General features: G+C 45.2%; 1 long non-coding RNA gene across 1 annotated transcript in view; it reads left to right on the forward strand.

Annotated features, from left to right (window-relative positions):
- The first annotated feature begins 8,113 nt into the window (after positions 1–8,113).
- Positions 8,114–9,298, forward strand: part of LOC122554199 — a 19,058-nt gene continuing 17,873 nt past the window's right edge. Inside the window, exon 1 of the long non-coding RNA XR_006312926.1 lies at positions 8,114–8,195. This is a non-coding gene — a long non-coding RNA (uncharacterized LOC122554199). The remainder of the gene's footprint in view (positions 8,196–9,298) is intronic.

Genomic DNA, 9,298 nt, shown 5'->3' on the forward strand with positions numbered 1-9,298 from the left:
CTCTGAGGCTGGACAGTTTGTCCTCAGGAAAGGGCTCACGTTCATACCCCTCCACCCCCACCTTGATGAATGCCGCACCCGCCCCAAAGTGGAGCTGTTCTTCCGTCGCCTCCGCCTCCATGCCTCTGTCTTTGACAAAACCTCCCAACCTCCTTCTGAAGACCCCTTCTCCTGCCTCGAACCTTCCTCCTCCACTTGGTCACTACCTGAAGACCTTGTACCTGCCCTAGAACTCTTCATTGCAGACTGCCGACATGACATTGGCCACCTCAATTTCACCACAGCCCTCACCCACTCCAACCTCACCCCTTTCCAATCATGTAGCACTCCACACTCTCTGCGCCAACCCCCATCAAACCCGCTGACAAAGGGACCTCTATGTCATTGAGGCCGAATGTCAACTCTCCAACACCATGTCCTACCTATTTCACCACAGCCCTCACCCACTCCAACCTCACCCCTTTCCAATCATGTAGCACTCCACACTCTCTGCGCCAACCCCCATTTCACCATCAAACCCGCTGACAAAGGGACCTCTATGTCATTGAGGCCGAATGCCAACTCTCCAACACCATGTCCTACCTTCCCCTTGCCCATGACCCCACCGCGCTCCATCAGGCCCAAATCCAAGACACCATCTGTGCCCTCATTGCCTCTGGTGACCTCCCCTCCACTGCCTCCAAACTCATAGTCCCGCAGCCCCACACGACCCAGTTCTGCCTGCTCCCCAAGATCCACAAGCCCAACTACCTTGGCCGACCCATCATCTCAACTTGCTGCTGCCCCACTGAACTCATCCTACCTTGACTCCATTCTCTCCCCCTTAGTTCAGCCTACATCCACTTACATCCGGGACACCAACCACGTCCTCCATCTCTTCAGTAACTTCCAGTTCCTTGGCTCCTAGTGCTTTCTCTTCACTATGGGAGTGCAGTCCTTATACACATCCATACCCCGTACGGATGGCCTCCAGGCCCTCTGCTTCTTCCTCTCTAACAGACCCATCCAGTCCCCTCCACCAATACCCTCCTCCGCCTTGTCAAACTGGTCCTTACCCTCAATAACTTTGCCTTCAATTCAAGGGCATGTCCATTGGGCACTCGGGTCGGCCCCAGTATGCCTGCCTCTTTGTCAGCTATCTCGAACAGTCCCTCTTCAGTACCTACACAGGCACTATGCCCCAACTCTCTGCTGCTACATTGATGACTGCATTGGTACAGCGATCTGCACCCAGGCTGAACTGGAGCAGTTCATCGACTTCACATACAACTTTCACCCCGCCCTCAAATTCGCCTGATCCATCTTGGACACCTCCTTCCCCTTTCTTGACCTCACCATTTCCATCTCCAGACAGACGTCTACTACAAACCTACAGACTCCCATAGGTACCTGGATTATACCTCCTCCCACCCAGTATCCTGCAAGAACTCCATCCCATTCTCACAATTTCTCCTTCCCCACCGCATCTGCTCAGACGAGGAGACATTCCACTTATGAGCATCCCAGATGTCCACCTATTTTGAACAATGTGCTTTCCCTCCTTTCATCATCCAGGCAGAATCCATCATCCATTCCCCTTTCGACCAGTCTAAATCCCACCCCCCCACCCCCACCAATACAATAAAGACAGTCTCACCTACCACCCCACCTGTCTCCACATCCTGTGCATCAACCTTAAACACTTTGGCCAACTCGACCTAGACCCCACCAGCAAGAAAATCTTCCCCTCTCTGCCTTCCACAAGGACTGTTCCCTCCGACAGTCCTTGGTTCACGCCACCCCTACCACCGAACCCCCAGGTACCTCCCCCCGCAATCAGAAAAGATGTAAAGAAACACATGCAATTTTTGCAATATACCTAAGAAGCCATGCAAACATTTCCAGAGTTTGGACGAATCAAGTGGATTGCGTTTGATTGATGCATTCAATCTCTAAATATCGGGTGTACTTGTGAGGGAGCAAGAGAATTAGTATTTTTAGAGGAGTTCAAAGATCATCTGTCTTAAAATATACAAATACACCTTGAGGAACAGGAAAAGCACAGAAGGCATGGGTCAAATAAACTGTATCAGCAGGGAAAAGAGAAAAGGATGGGTAACAAATAGAAATTCGACCAGGGAAGGAAGATTGGAGGGAATGGGAATCTCCAGTTGTAGGAAGAGAAAGTGTGGATTGCAGCGTTGCAGAACTATAGCTTGTCTAATTGTGGTAAAACAGGCATATTTCCCACTATTCTTGGCATGTGAGGAAATTCATACCTGAATTGTATCTGTAGCCTCTAAAGTTGTAGTGCACAAAGGAAGGCACAGAAACTTACCAGGATTTTGTGTGAAGGGAAAATAGCCCCTCCTGGTTCTATAAGAATGGGAGAGGAAGTTACCATACTCTGGGTCACCTTCTGATGAAGGGTTACTGGATACTGCTTTCTTCCCACGATGCTACCAGACTTACTGAGTTTCTCCAACAATTTTAGTTGCTGGATCCCTAGTTGTTTACAAAAACAGCTGGTGGTGAAACTTGAGGATTTCTTTTTCAGCAGAAGGAGAAATTTGATAGTAATAGTCGAAGCTGAAAATGTGTTGCTGGAAAAGCGCAGCAGGTCAGGCAACATCCTGAAGAAGGGCTCATGGCCGAAACGTCGATTCTCCTGCTCCTTGGATGCTGCCTGACCTGCTGCGCTTTTCCAGCAACACATTTTCAGCTCTGATCTCCAGCATCTGCAGTCCTCACTTTCTCTAGTAATAGTCGAAGGACTGACTGGAGAAGGTGTTGAGGTGATGTTGAGTTTACTGGGTGGTGACCTTTGCTGGGAAATAACTCCACAGGATTTGGTTAGCCATGTTATGCCCAGCCCTCCACACAAAAACAAAATCTCAAGAGAACATGGGGAGGCTGAACAGATGCAACCAGAAACTGTAACATTGCAGTTTGCTAAAAGGGTTTTCATGGTTCAAACAGCAAAATCCACAAGATCTCCAATATTTCATCCTCACTGGGAGTGGTCATCCACAATAAGCTTTCTTGGATTCTTCATGTGGATGCACTGGTTACAAAGGCCCAACAAGGTCTCTTCTTCCTCAGGCAGCTGAGGAAATTTGGCATAACAGCGAATGCCTTTGCTGACTTTTATAGGTGTGCCATCGAGAGTATTCTGTCTGGATGTATCACTACCCTGGTATGGCAACTGTACCATTCAAGATCGGAGACGGTTACAGAGAGTGGTGAACACAGCCTGGACAATCACAAAGGCCAACCTCCCATCTGTAGAATCCATCTACCAGGCCCGCTGTCAAGGAAAAGCCACAAAGGCCACCAGCATTCTCAAAGATCCATCCCACCCTGGCAATGTTTTTCTACAACCTCTACCATTGGGGAGAAAGTACAGAAGCCTGAACACACGCACTAGCTGGTTTTGAAACAGTTTCTACCTACTGTTGTTAGAATACTGAATGGACTCACAAACCCTGTACCTGTGTTTTGGTTTTTGCTGCTATTTACCTATTATTTACTTATCTATGCTACTTAACTCTGGGATCTGCCTGTATAGCTCGCAAGACAAAGCTTTGCACTGTGCCTCAGTAGGTGTGAAAATAAATTCAATTCACTTCATTTAAACAGGGACCAGGATAATTCCCAAGTAGGTTCAGAGACAGTGAGGAAAATGCCACAATTAGTTGACACTGGAGGACCTCCCTTGATAGATAAGGAATCAGAAAATACCTATAATGTGGAAGCAGGCCATTCAGCCCATGAGTCCACACTGATCCCCCCACAAACAGCATCCCACACAAACTCACCCCACTACCCTGTTTCTCTAACCCTGCATTTCCCATGGCTAATCCATTTAACCTGCATATCCTTGGATACTATGGACAATTTAGCATGGCCAATCCACCTAACCTGCACATCTTTGGACTGCGGGAGGAAACCAGAGCACCCAGAGCAAACCCACGCCGACATGTGGAGTATGTGCAAACTCCACACAGACAGTCCCCCAAGTGTGGAATCAAACTCGGGTCCCTGGCACTATGAGACAGCAGTGCTAACCACCGAGCCACCAAATCACCCAGGAGACTGGAGCCAAGCCCAGTGAGTGAAAACAGACAAAAAGGTGGTTACACATGCTCAAACTCCAAATTCAGTAAAAGCAACCAAAGCAACTAGACTCAGTTCAGAAGGCTAATTACTGAAGTTGACAGTTACAAATGGTTAGAGCCCAAGTCTTACAAGAAGAAGGGCTTATGCCCAAAACGTCGATTCTCCTGTTCCTTGGATGCTGCCTGACCTGCTGCGTTTTTCCAGCAACACATTTTCAGCTTACAAGAATGTCAAACAATTTTACTTTGCATAAAAAGCAACTTTACAACACTACTGTAGTAGCTGTAAGTGATTTTGACCAGAGATGGGATGAGTTACTGGCCCAGAAAAAAGACCTTAGCTGACTTATTCTCTCAAAAGTAGAAATTAAAATAATTTAAAAGTGAACAAGAAACTTCCCAATAAAGCAAAACAGCAATTGTCTTAGTTGTGGAGCTGCCTGGCTGATTGTTTTGAATAGCTCAACAATAAGGAAGCTACAGACAATGTAAGTGAAGCTCTATAGTTAAAATCAATGCCTGTAGTTGTATAGTAAAGGCTGGGTAAATGAGAAGGTGAATAATCACCTGGATAAGACCTGACTGCAAACTGTAAGGAGGAGATAGATTGCATCAGCCATCAGTGTATATTGCAAACATTGCGTGTTCCTTATTTTTTGTTCCCAAAAATCTAATTTTGAACAAACAAAGAAATCCATAAATATATATCTTTATTTGTAAGGAGGTGGGAATGATCTATGATTTCAGATCCTGATAGATGGTAAGAGATGGAGAGATTTGCAAGTATTGAAATCATATTTTTTATTTTTATTTGGCTTCAATAGCTACCTGCAACAGATTAAAAATATACAATAATCTTTTGCTTGAGTATTTGCACTGGAAAAGCAATTGTGTATGCATTTGTTCTGTAAATATTAACAAATTGCCTGTTCTCCAAATGAAATTATCCATTCAAAACTATTCTGTTTTATTTAACTTCTCCGTGAAATTTGTATTAGTCCACAGTGCATATTTATCTGTTCCCACCTTTGAACAAATTGTGAGATTTTCAGTTTAACTTTGTCTGGGAATGTAAAGGTTAACAGCCTGGACTAACCATGCCCCTCTAAAAACATTTAAAAAGATAAATTCTGTGTGCAGTGATTATTCTGTTAACACTCCTTGAGACTGAGGCATTCTGCTTTATTTCCTGCCTCGTAACTGTTATTTAATAGGCAGCAGAGTCCAAAGTGCGTCAGTCAGAACCCCACTGTTACAACACCATGCATCAGCTGGCCTTACATCACCATTACTTGTACCAGCCGGATACAAGTATAGTTTATGTGGAGCATGTCAGCACTTAGAAAACAGCAGTTCCACTCACATATTTTCCGATACTGAATCCCTGAAACTTGCATTTCTAGGATTACATGGAGGTTGCTAATTATTCTCCCTGTTTGCTGATTATCTATTGTTTGTGCACAGACTGTCAGCCTGCATTATCACTCATTTATTTATCAACTGTGAGCGTGTTTCACATTCTTTTAACCCCATTCCCTCATCAAGCTGTCATTTTCTGTTTATTCTTCAGTTGAGTCTGCCAGAAGTGAGGGCTTTTGAGTGCTGCTCACTTACCACATGTAATCTCACCAGAAGACTTCGCATTAATGGAAACTAGGGATTGTGACTCACAAACCCGACATTGGCAGCCAGCAGCTTCAGGTTGCTGAATGACTGGGGACAGAAATTAGTAACATAGAGAAGTGTTAGTACGTCATTGTGCTAAATGACAGGTTGGATCATTTTCTTGCATGTTACAGTTTTGTACATGTGGACCGACCAAATAGTAGCTGTTGCATCCTGCACTGACATCCACTGGTGGTGCCAGCATATGACGAATAATTGCAAGTGATCCATTAAAGGAATTTATATAGCACCCCTCACAATCTCAAGAGCACTTTCCAGGCACTTTTGAAATGTGGGCAGAGTAATGTGGGAAATGGCCACCACTATCTAGGAGGACAAGGGTTACAGATACAAAGGGAACACTGACAGCTACAAGTTCCCCTCCAAGCCATTCACCATCCTGATTTGAAAATACGTTGCTCAGTGTCGCTGGGCCAAAATCGTGGATTTCCCTCCCCAGTGGGATTGTGAGTCAGCCTACAGCAAATGGTCTGCAGCAGTTCAAGAAGGCAGCTCACCACCATCCTCTCATGGGCAATAAATGGTGACCCAGCCAGCAAAGTCTCATATCCCACGAGTGAACTAAAAAAAATCTGCCGAATCAGTTATCGATTATAGGAGCAAATTGCTGTAGATGCTGGAATCTGTACTCAAAATGAAAAATGCTGGCAATCCCAATGGCTCAGGCAGCATCCATGAAAAGTCATCTAGACTTGAAACGTTAGTTTGCTCTCTCTCCATGGGTGCTGGCTGACCGATTGTATGTCCAGTATTTTTGCTATCAATTATAGACTGCGTTGTACTTACAATTCCTTGAAGTGCCACAAGATGACAGTAGATGGCAGAATTAGACCAACATTGCAATGTTGCAATTGCTGTGACAGAACCAAAAGCCAGGACTTTACCTTTCTTCTTCTACATTTGAGGATAGGCATCACTATAACCTAGATACTGCTCCCCCTGCACTCCCCCCACACCACCCCCCCACACTCCCCCCACTCCACCAGTGGGAAGCCCCACTGGAACAAATGCCACTTGTAGCTGGGGAACATCGGAGGAAAGAGCCCTGGGGGAGCAATTTCCAGGAGCCTCCCTCCTGCCGCACCCCTATCCATATTCCCAATTACCCCTAGAGGAGAGTAAACAGAATCCCCACCTCCAATCCAGAAGGCAGGCCCTCAGTCACAGCAATGGGGATGGCTCATATTTTCCATGCCTGCCAGGAGTGAAGTTAATCGGGTCAGCGGTGAGCCAAGCCCCCTTAAGGGGTTATTAATTGACCACTGAAGAGCATTAATTGGTGACAGTTCAGAAAGATTGACCCAGGTCTTCAGAACTCAATAATCCCTGAGCTGTTGGGAAGGATGACAGTGGCAGTGGCCCTACCTCTGAGCCAGGAAGCTCTAGTTCAAGTCCTACCTGTTACAGAGATGAGAAAGTTTCTATCTCCCTGGTGTCAACTGATCTGATTACACATCTTTCCCCAGTATTTCCATGGGGGAGGAGGGGGGGAAACTCCTTGGCCATTGATGTTTCAAGTTTGTCACCTTCCATTAGATCTGTTCCAGTGTTTTCGTTTTTATTTCGGATTTCCAGCATTCGCAGTTTTCTGATTTCTGACCTGTAAGATTGCAGTTTGCTGCAAAATTCAGCTTCCAAAATCAGAGGTGAATCTTGTTGAGGTGCACATTCAATGTTTGGCACTATCTGCGTGAAATGCACACAGCAAATATGTGACCTCAAAGTTATTACAATCATAGCAATGCACAGCATGGAAACATACCGTTTGGTCCAACTCGTCTGTATAAAAATAAAACTTTTAATAATAAATTTCACACCTCTTGCTGTCAAAACATCACAACAGAGTGGGTATGGAGTTTGGCTTTTGTACTTGCCAGCTGCCCTCCAGTTGAGAGGGGTAAGAGGTTCCTTTGATTCAGTAACTTAATGTCGCAAGTAATTTATTGGCAATATCATTGACCCTGTGCAGTACGGGTGTTACAGAAAGAGCCAAAGAGGCCAGGGACGTTCCTCCTTGTATTGGACAATAAATCTCCTGACCTACTTCTTATTTATTAGCTTCTTCCAGTGTTTGGAGAAGGGCCTGTAATTTTACACAGCTCTTCCCCCAGTGACAAGATGAAACTTGGCAGAGTGCATAGACTCTTTGCAATATACAATGTGCTCATTGTTCCTGAACTTCCACCCCTTGACGATAACCCATGACTAAAGGTTCTCATTCATAAAGCTTTACAATTGTTGGTCACAGGCGCCTATTGGGAGGGAAACTGCACATGGATTTTCATATAACCCTGAAGTAAAGCAGACTGGTTCATTGATTTACAGAAAGCTCGGCACATAGAGAAGGAGACGATTTGGCCCTTCACTCCTGTGTTGGCACGAGCTCGTCAACTGAAGTCTAAAGATGTGCAGGTTAGGTGAATTAGCCATGCTAAACTTTCTCCTTAGTCTCCAGGCATGTGCAGGCTAGGTGGGTTAGTGCTGGTAAAAACCCCCATGTGGGGTTACGGAGTGGGGGGGGCGGGGGGGGCGGGGTGACGTTATGGGTCTGGAAGGGGTGCTCTTCAGAGAGTTGGTGATGACTCATTGGGCTGAAAGACCTCTTTCTGCACTGTAGAGATTCTATAATCTATGAATGGAATAAGGTCGCTTATATTCGGGATATCCCTGAATTTTCAGGGTGTCAAAGACAAAATTACAGTACATGCTGTGAGCAAATACAGGAATAAGGCCGAAAGAAAAACTGCCTTTTTTTTAACGTTATTTGTACACTTTATTAATTAGAGCAATCTCAGGGAATAAAGGCCAGTGATTGATAGGGAACAATCATCTAATCAAATCAGAATTAGAATTAGATTTTATTATCACATGTACTTAATTAAAGGAATAACAGGAGTATAATGAAGAGTGTAAAGTCACCACTTTCCAGCGCTATCTTGGTTACAAAAGTGGAATTAAAAGAAAACTGGGAGAAATAAAATGAACAGAGCCGAAAGGAAAGTGAAACGTCCAGATCTTCTTAAAAGTCGCTTCTCCAAAAAAGGTGTCAAAATATGTGGTGCTGGAAAAGCACAGCCAGTCAGGCAGCATCCGAGGAGCAGGAGAATCAACATTTTGAGCATAAGGACTGTGGCCTGAAGAAGAGCTTATTCTCGAAACGTCGATTTTCCTGCTCCTCAGATGCTGCCTGACCGGCTGTGCTTTTCCAGCACCACTCCTTTTGACTCTGATCTCCAGCATCTTCAGTCCTCACTTTCTCCTTCTCCAAAAAGGTGTATGGAACGCTCAGGCAAAAAGTGAGGACTGTAGATGCTGGAAATCAGAGTCTAGATTAGAATGGTGCTGGAAAAGCACAGCAGGTCTGGCAGAATCCAAGGAACAGGAAAATCGATGTTTCGGGCAAAAGCCCTTCATCAGCACTGAAGGCAGGGACCCTCCAGGATGGAGAGATAAATGGGAGGGGGGTGGGCTGGGGAGAAGGTAGCAAAGAGTACAATAGTGATAGGTTATAGGTT

This window comes from Chiloscyllium plagiosum, chromosome 11 (assembly GCF_004010195.1).
Source record: "Chiloscyllium plagiosum isolate BGI_BamShark_2017 chromosome 11, ASM401019v2, whole genome shotgun sequence".
Classification (NCBI taxonomy): domain Eukaryota; kingdom Metazoa; phylum Chordata; class Chondrichthyes; order Orectolobiformes; family Hemiscylliidae; genus Chiloscyllium; species Chiloscyllium plagiosum.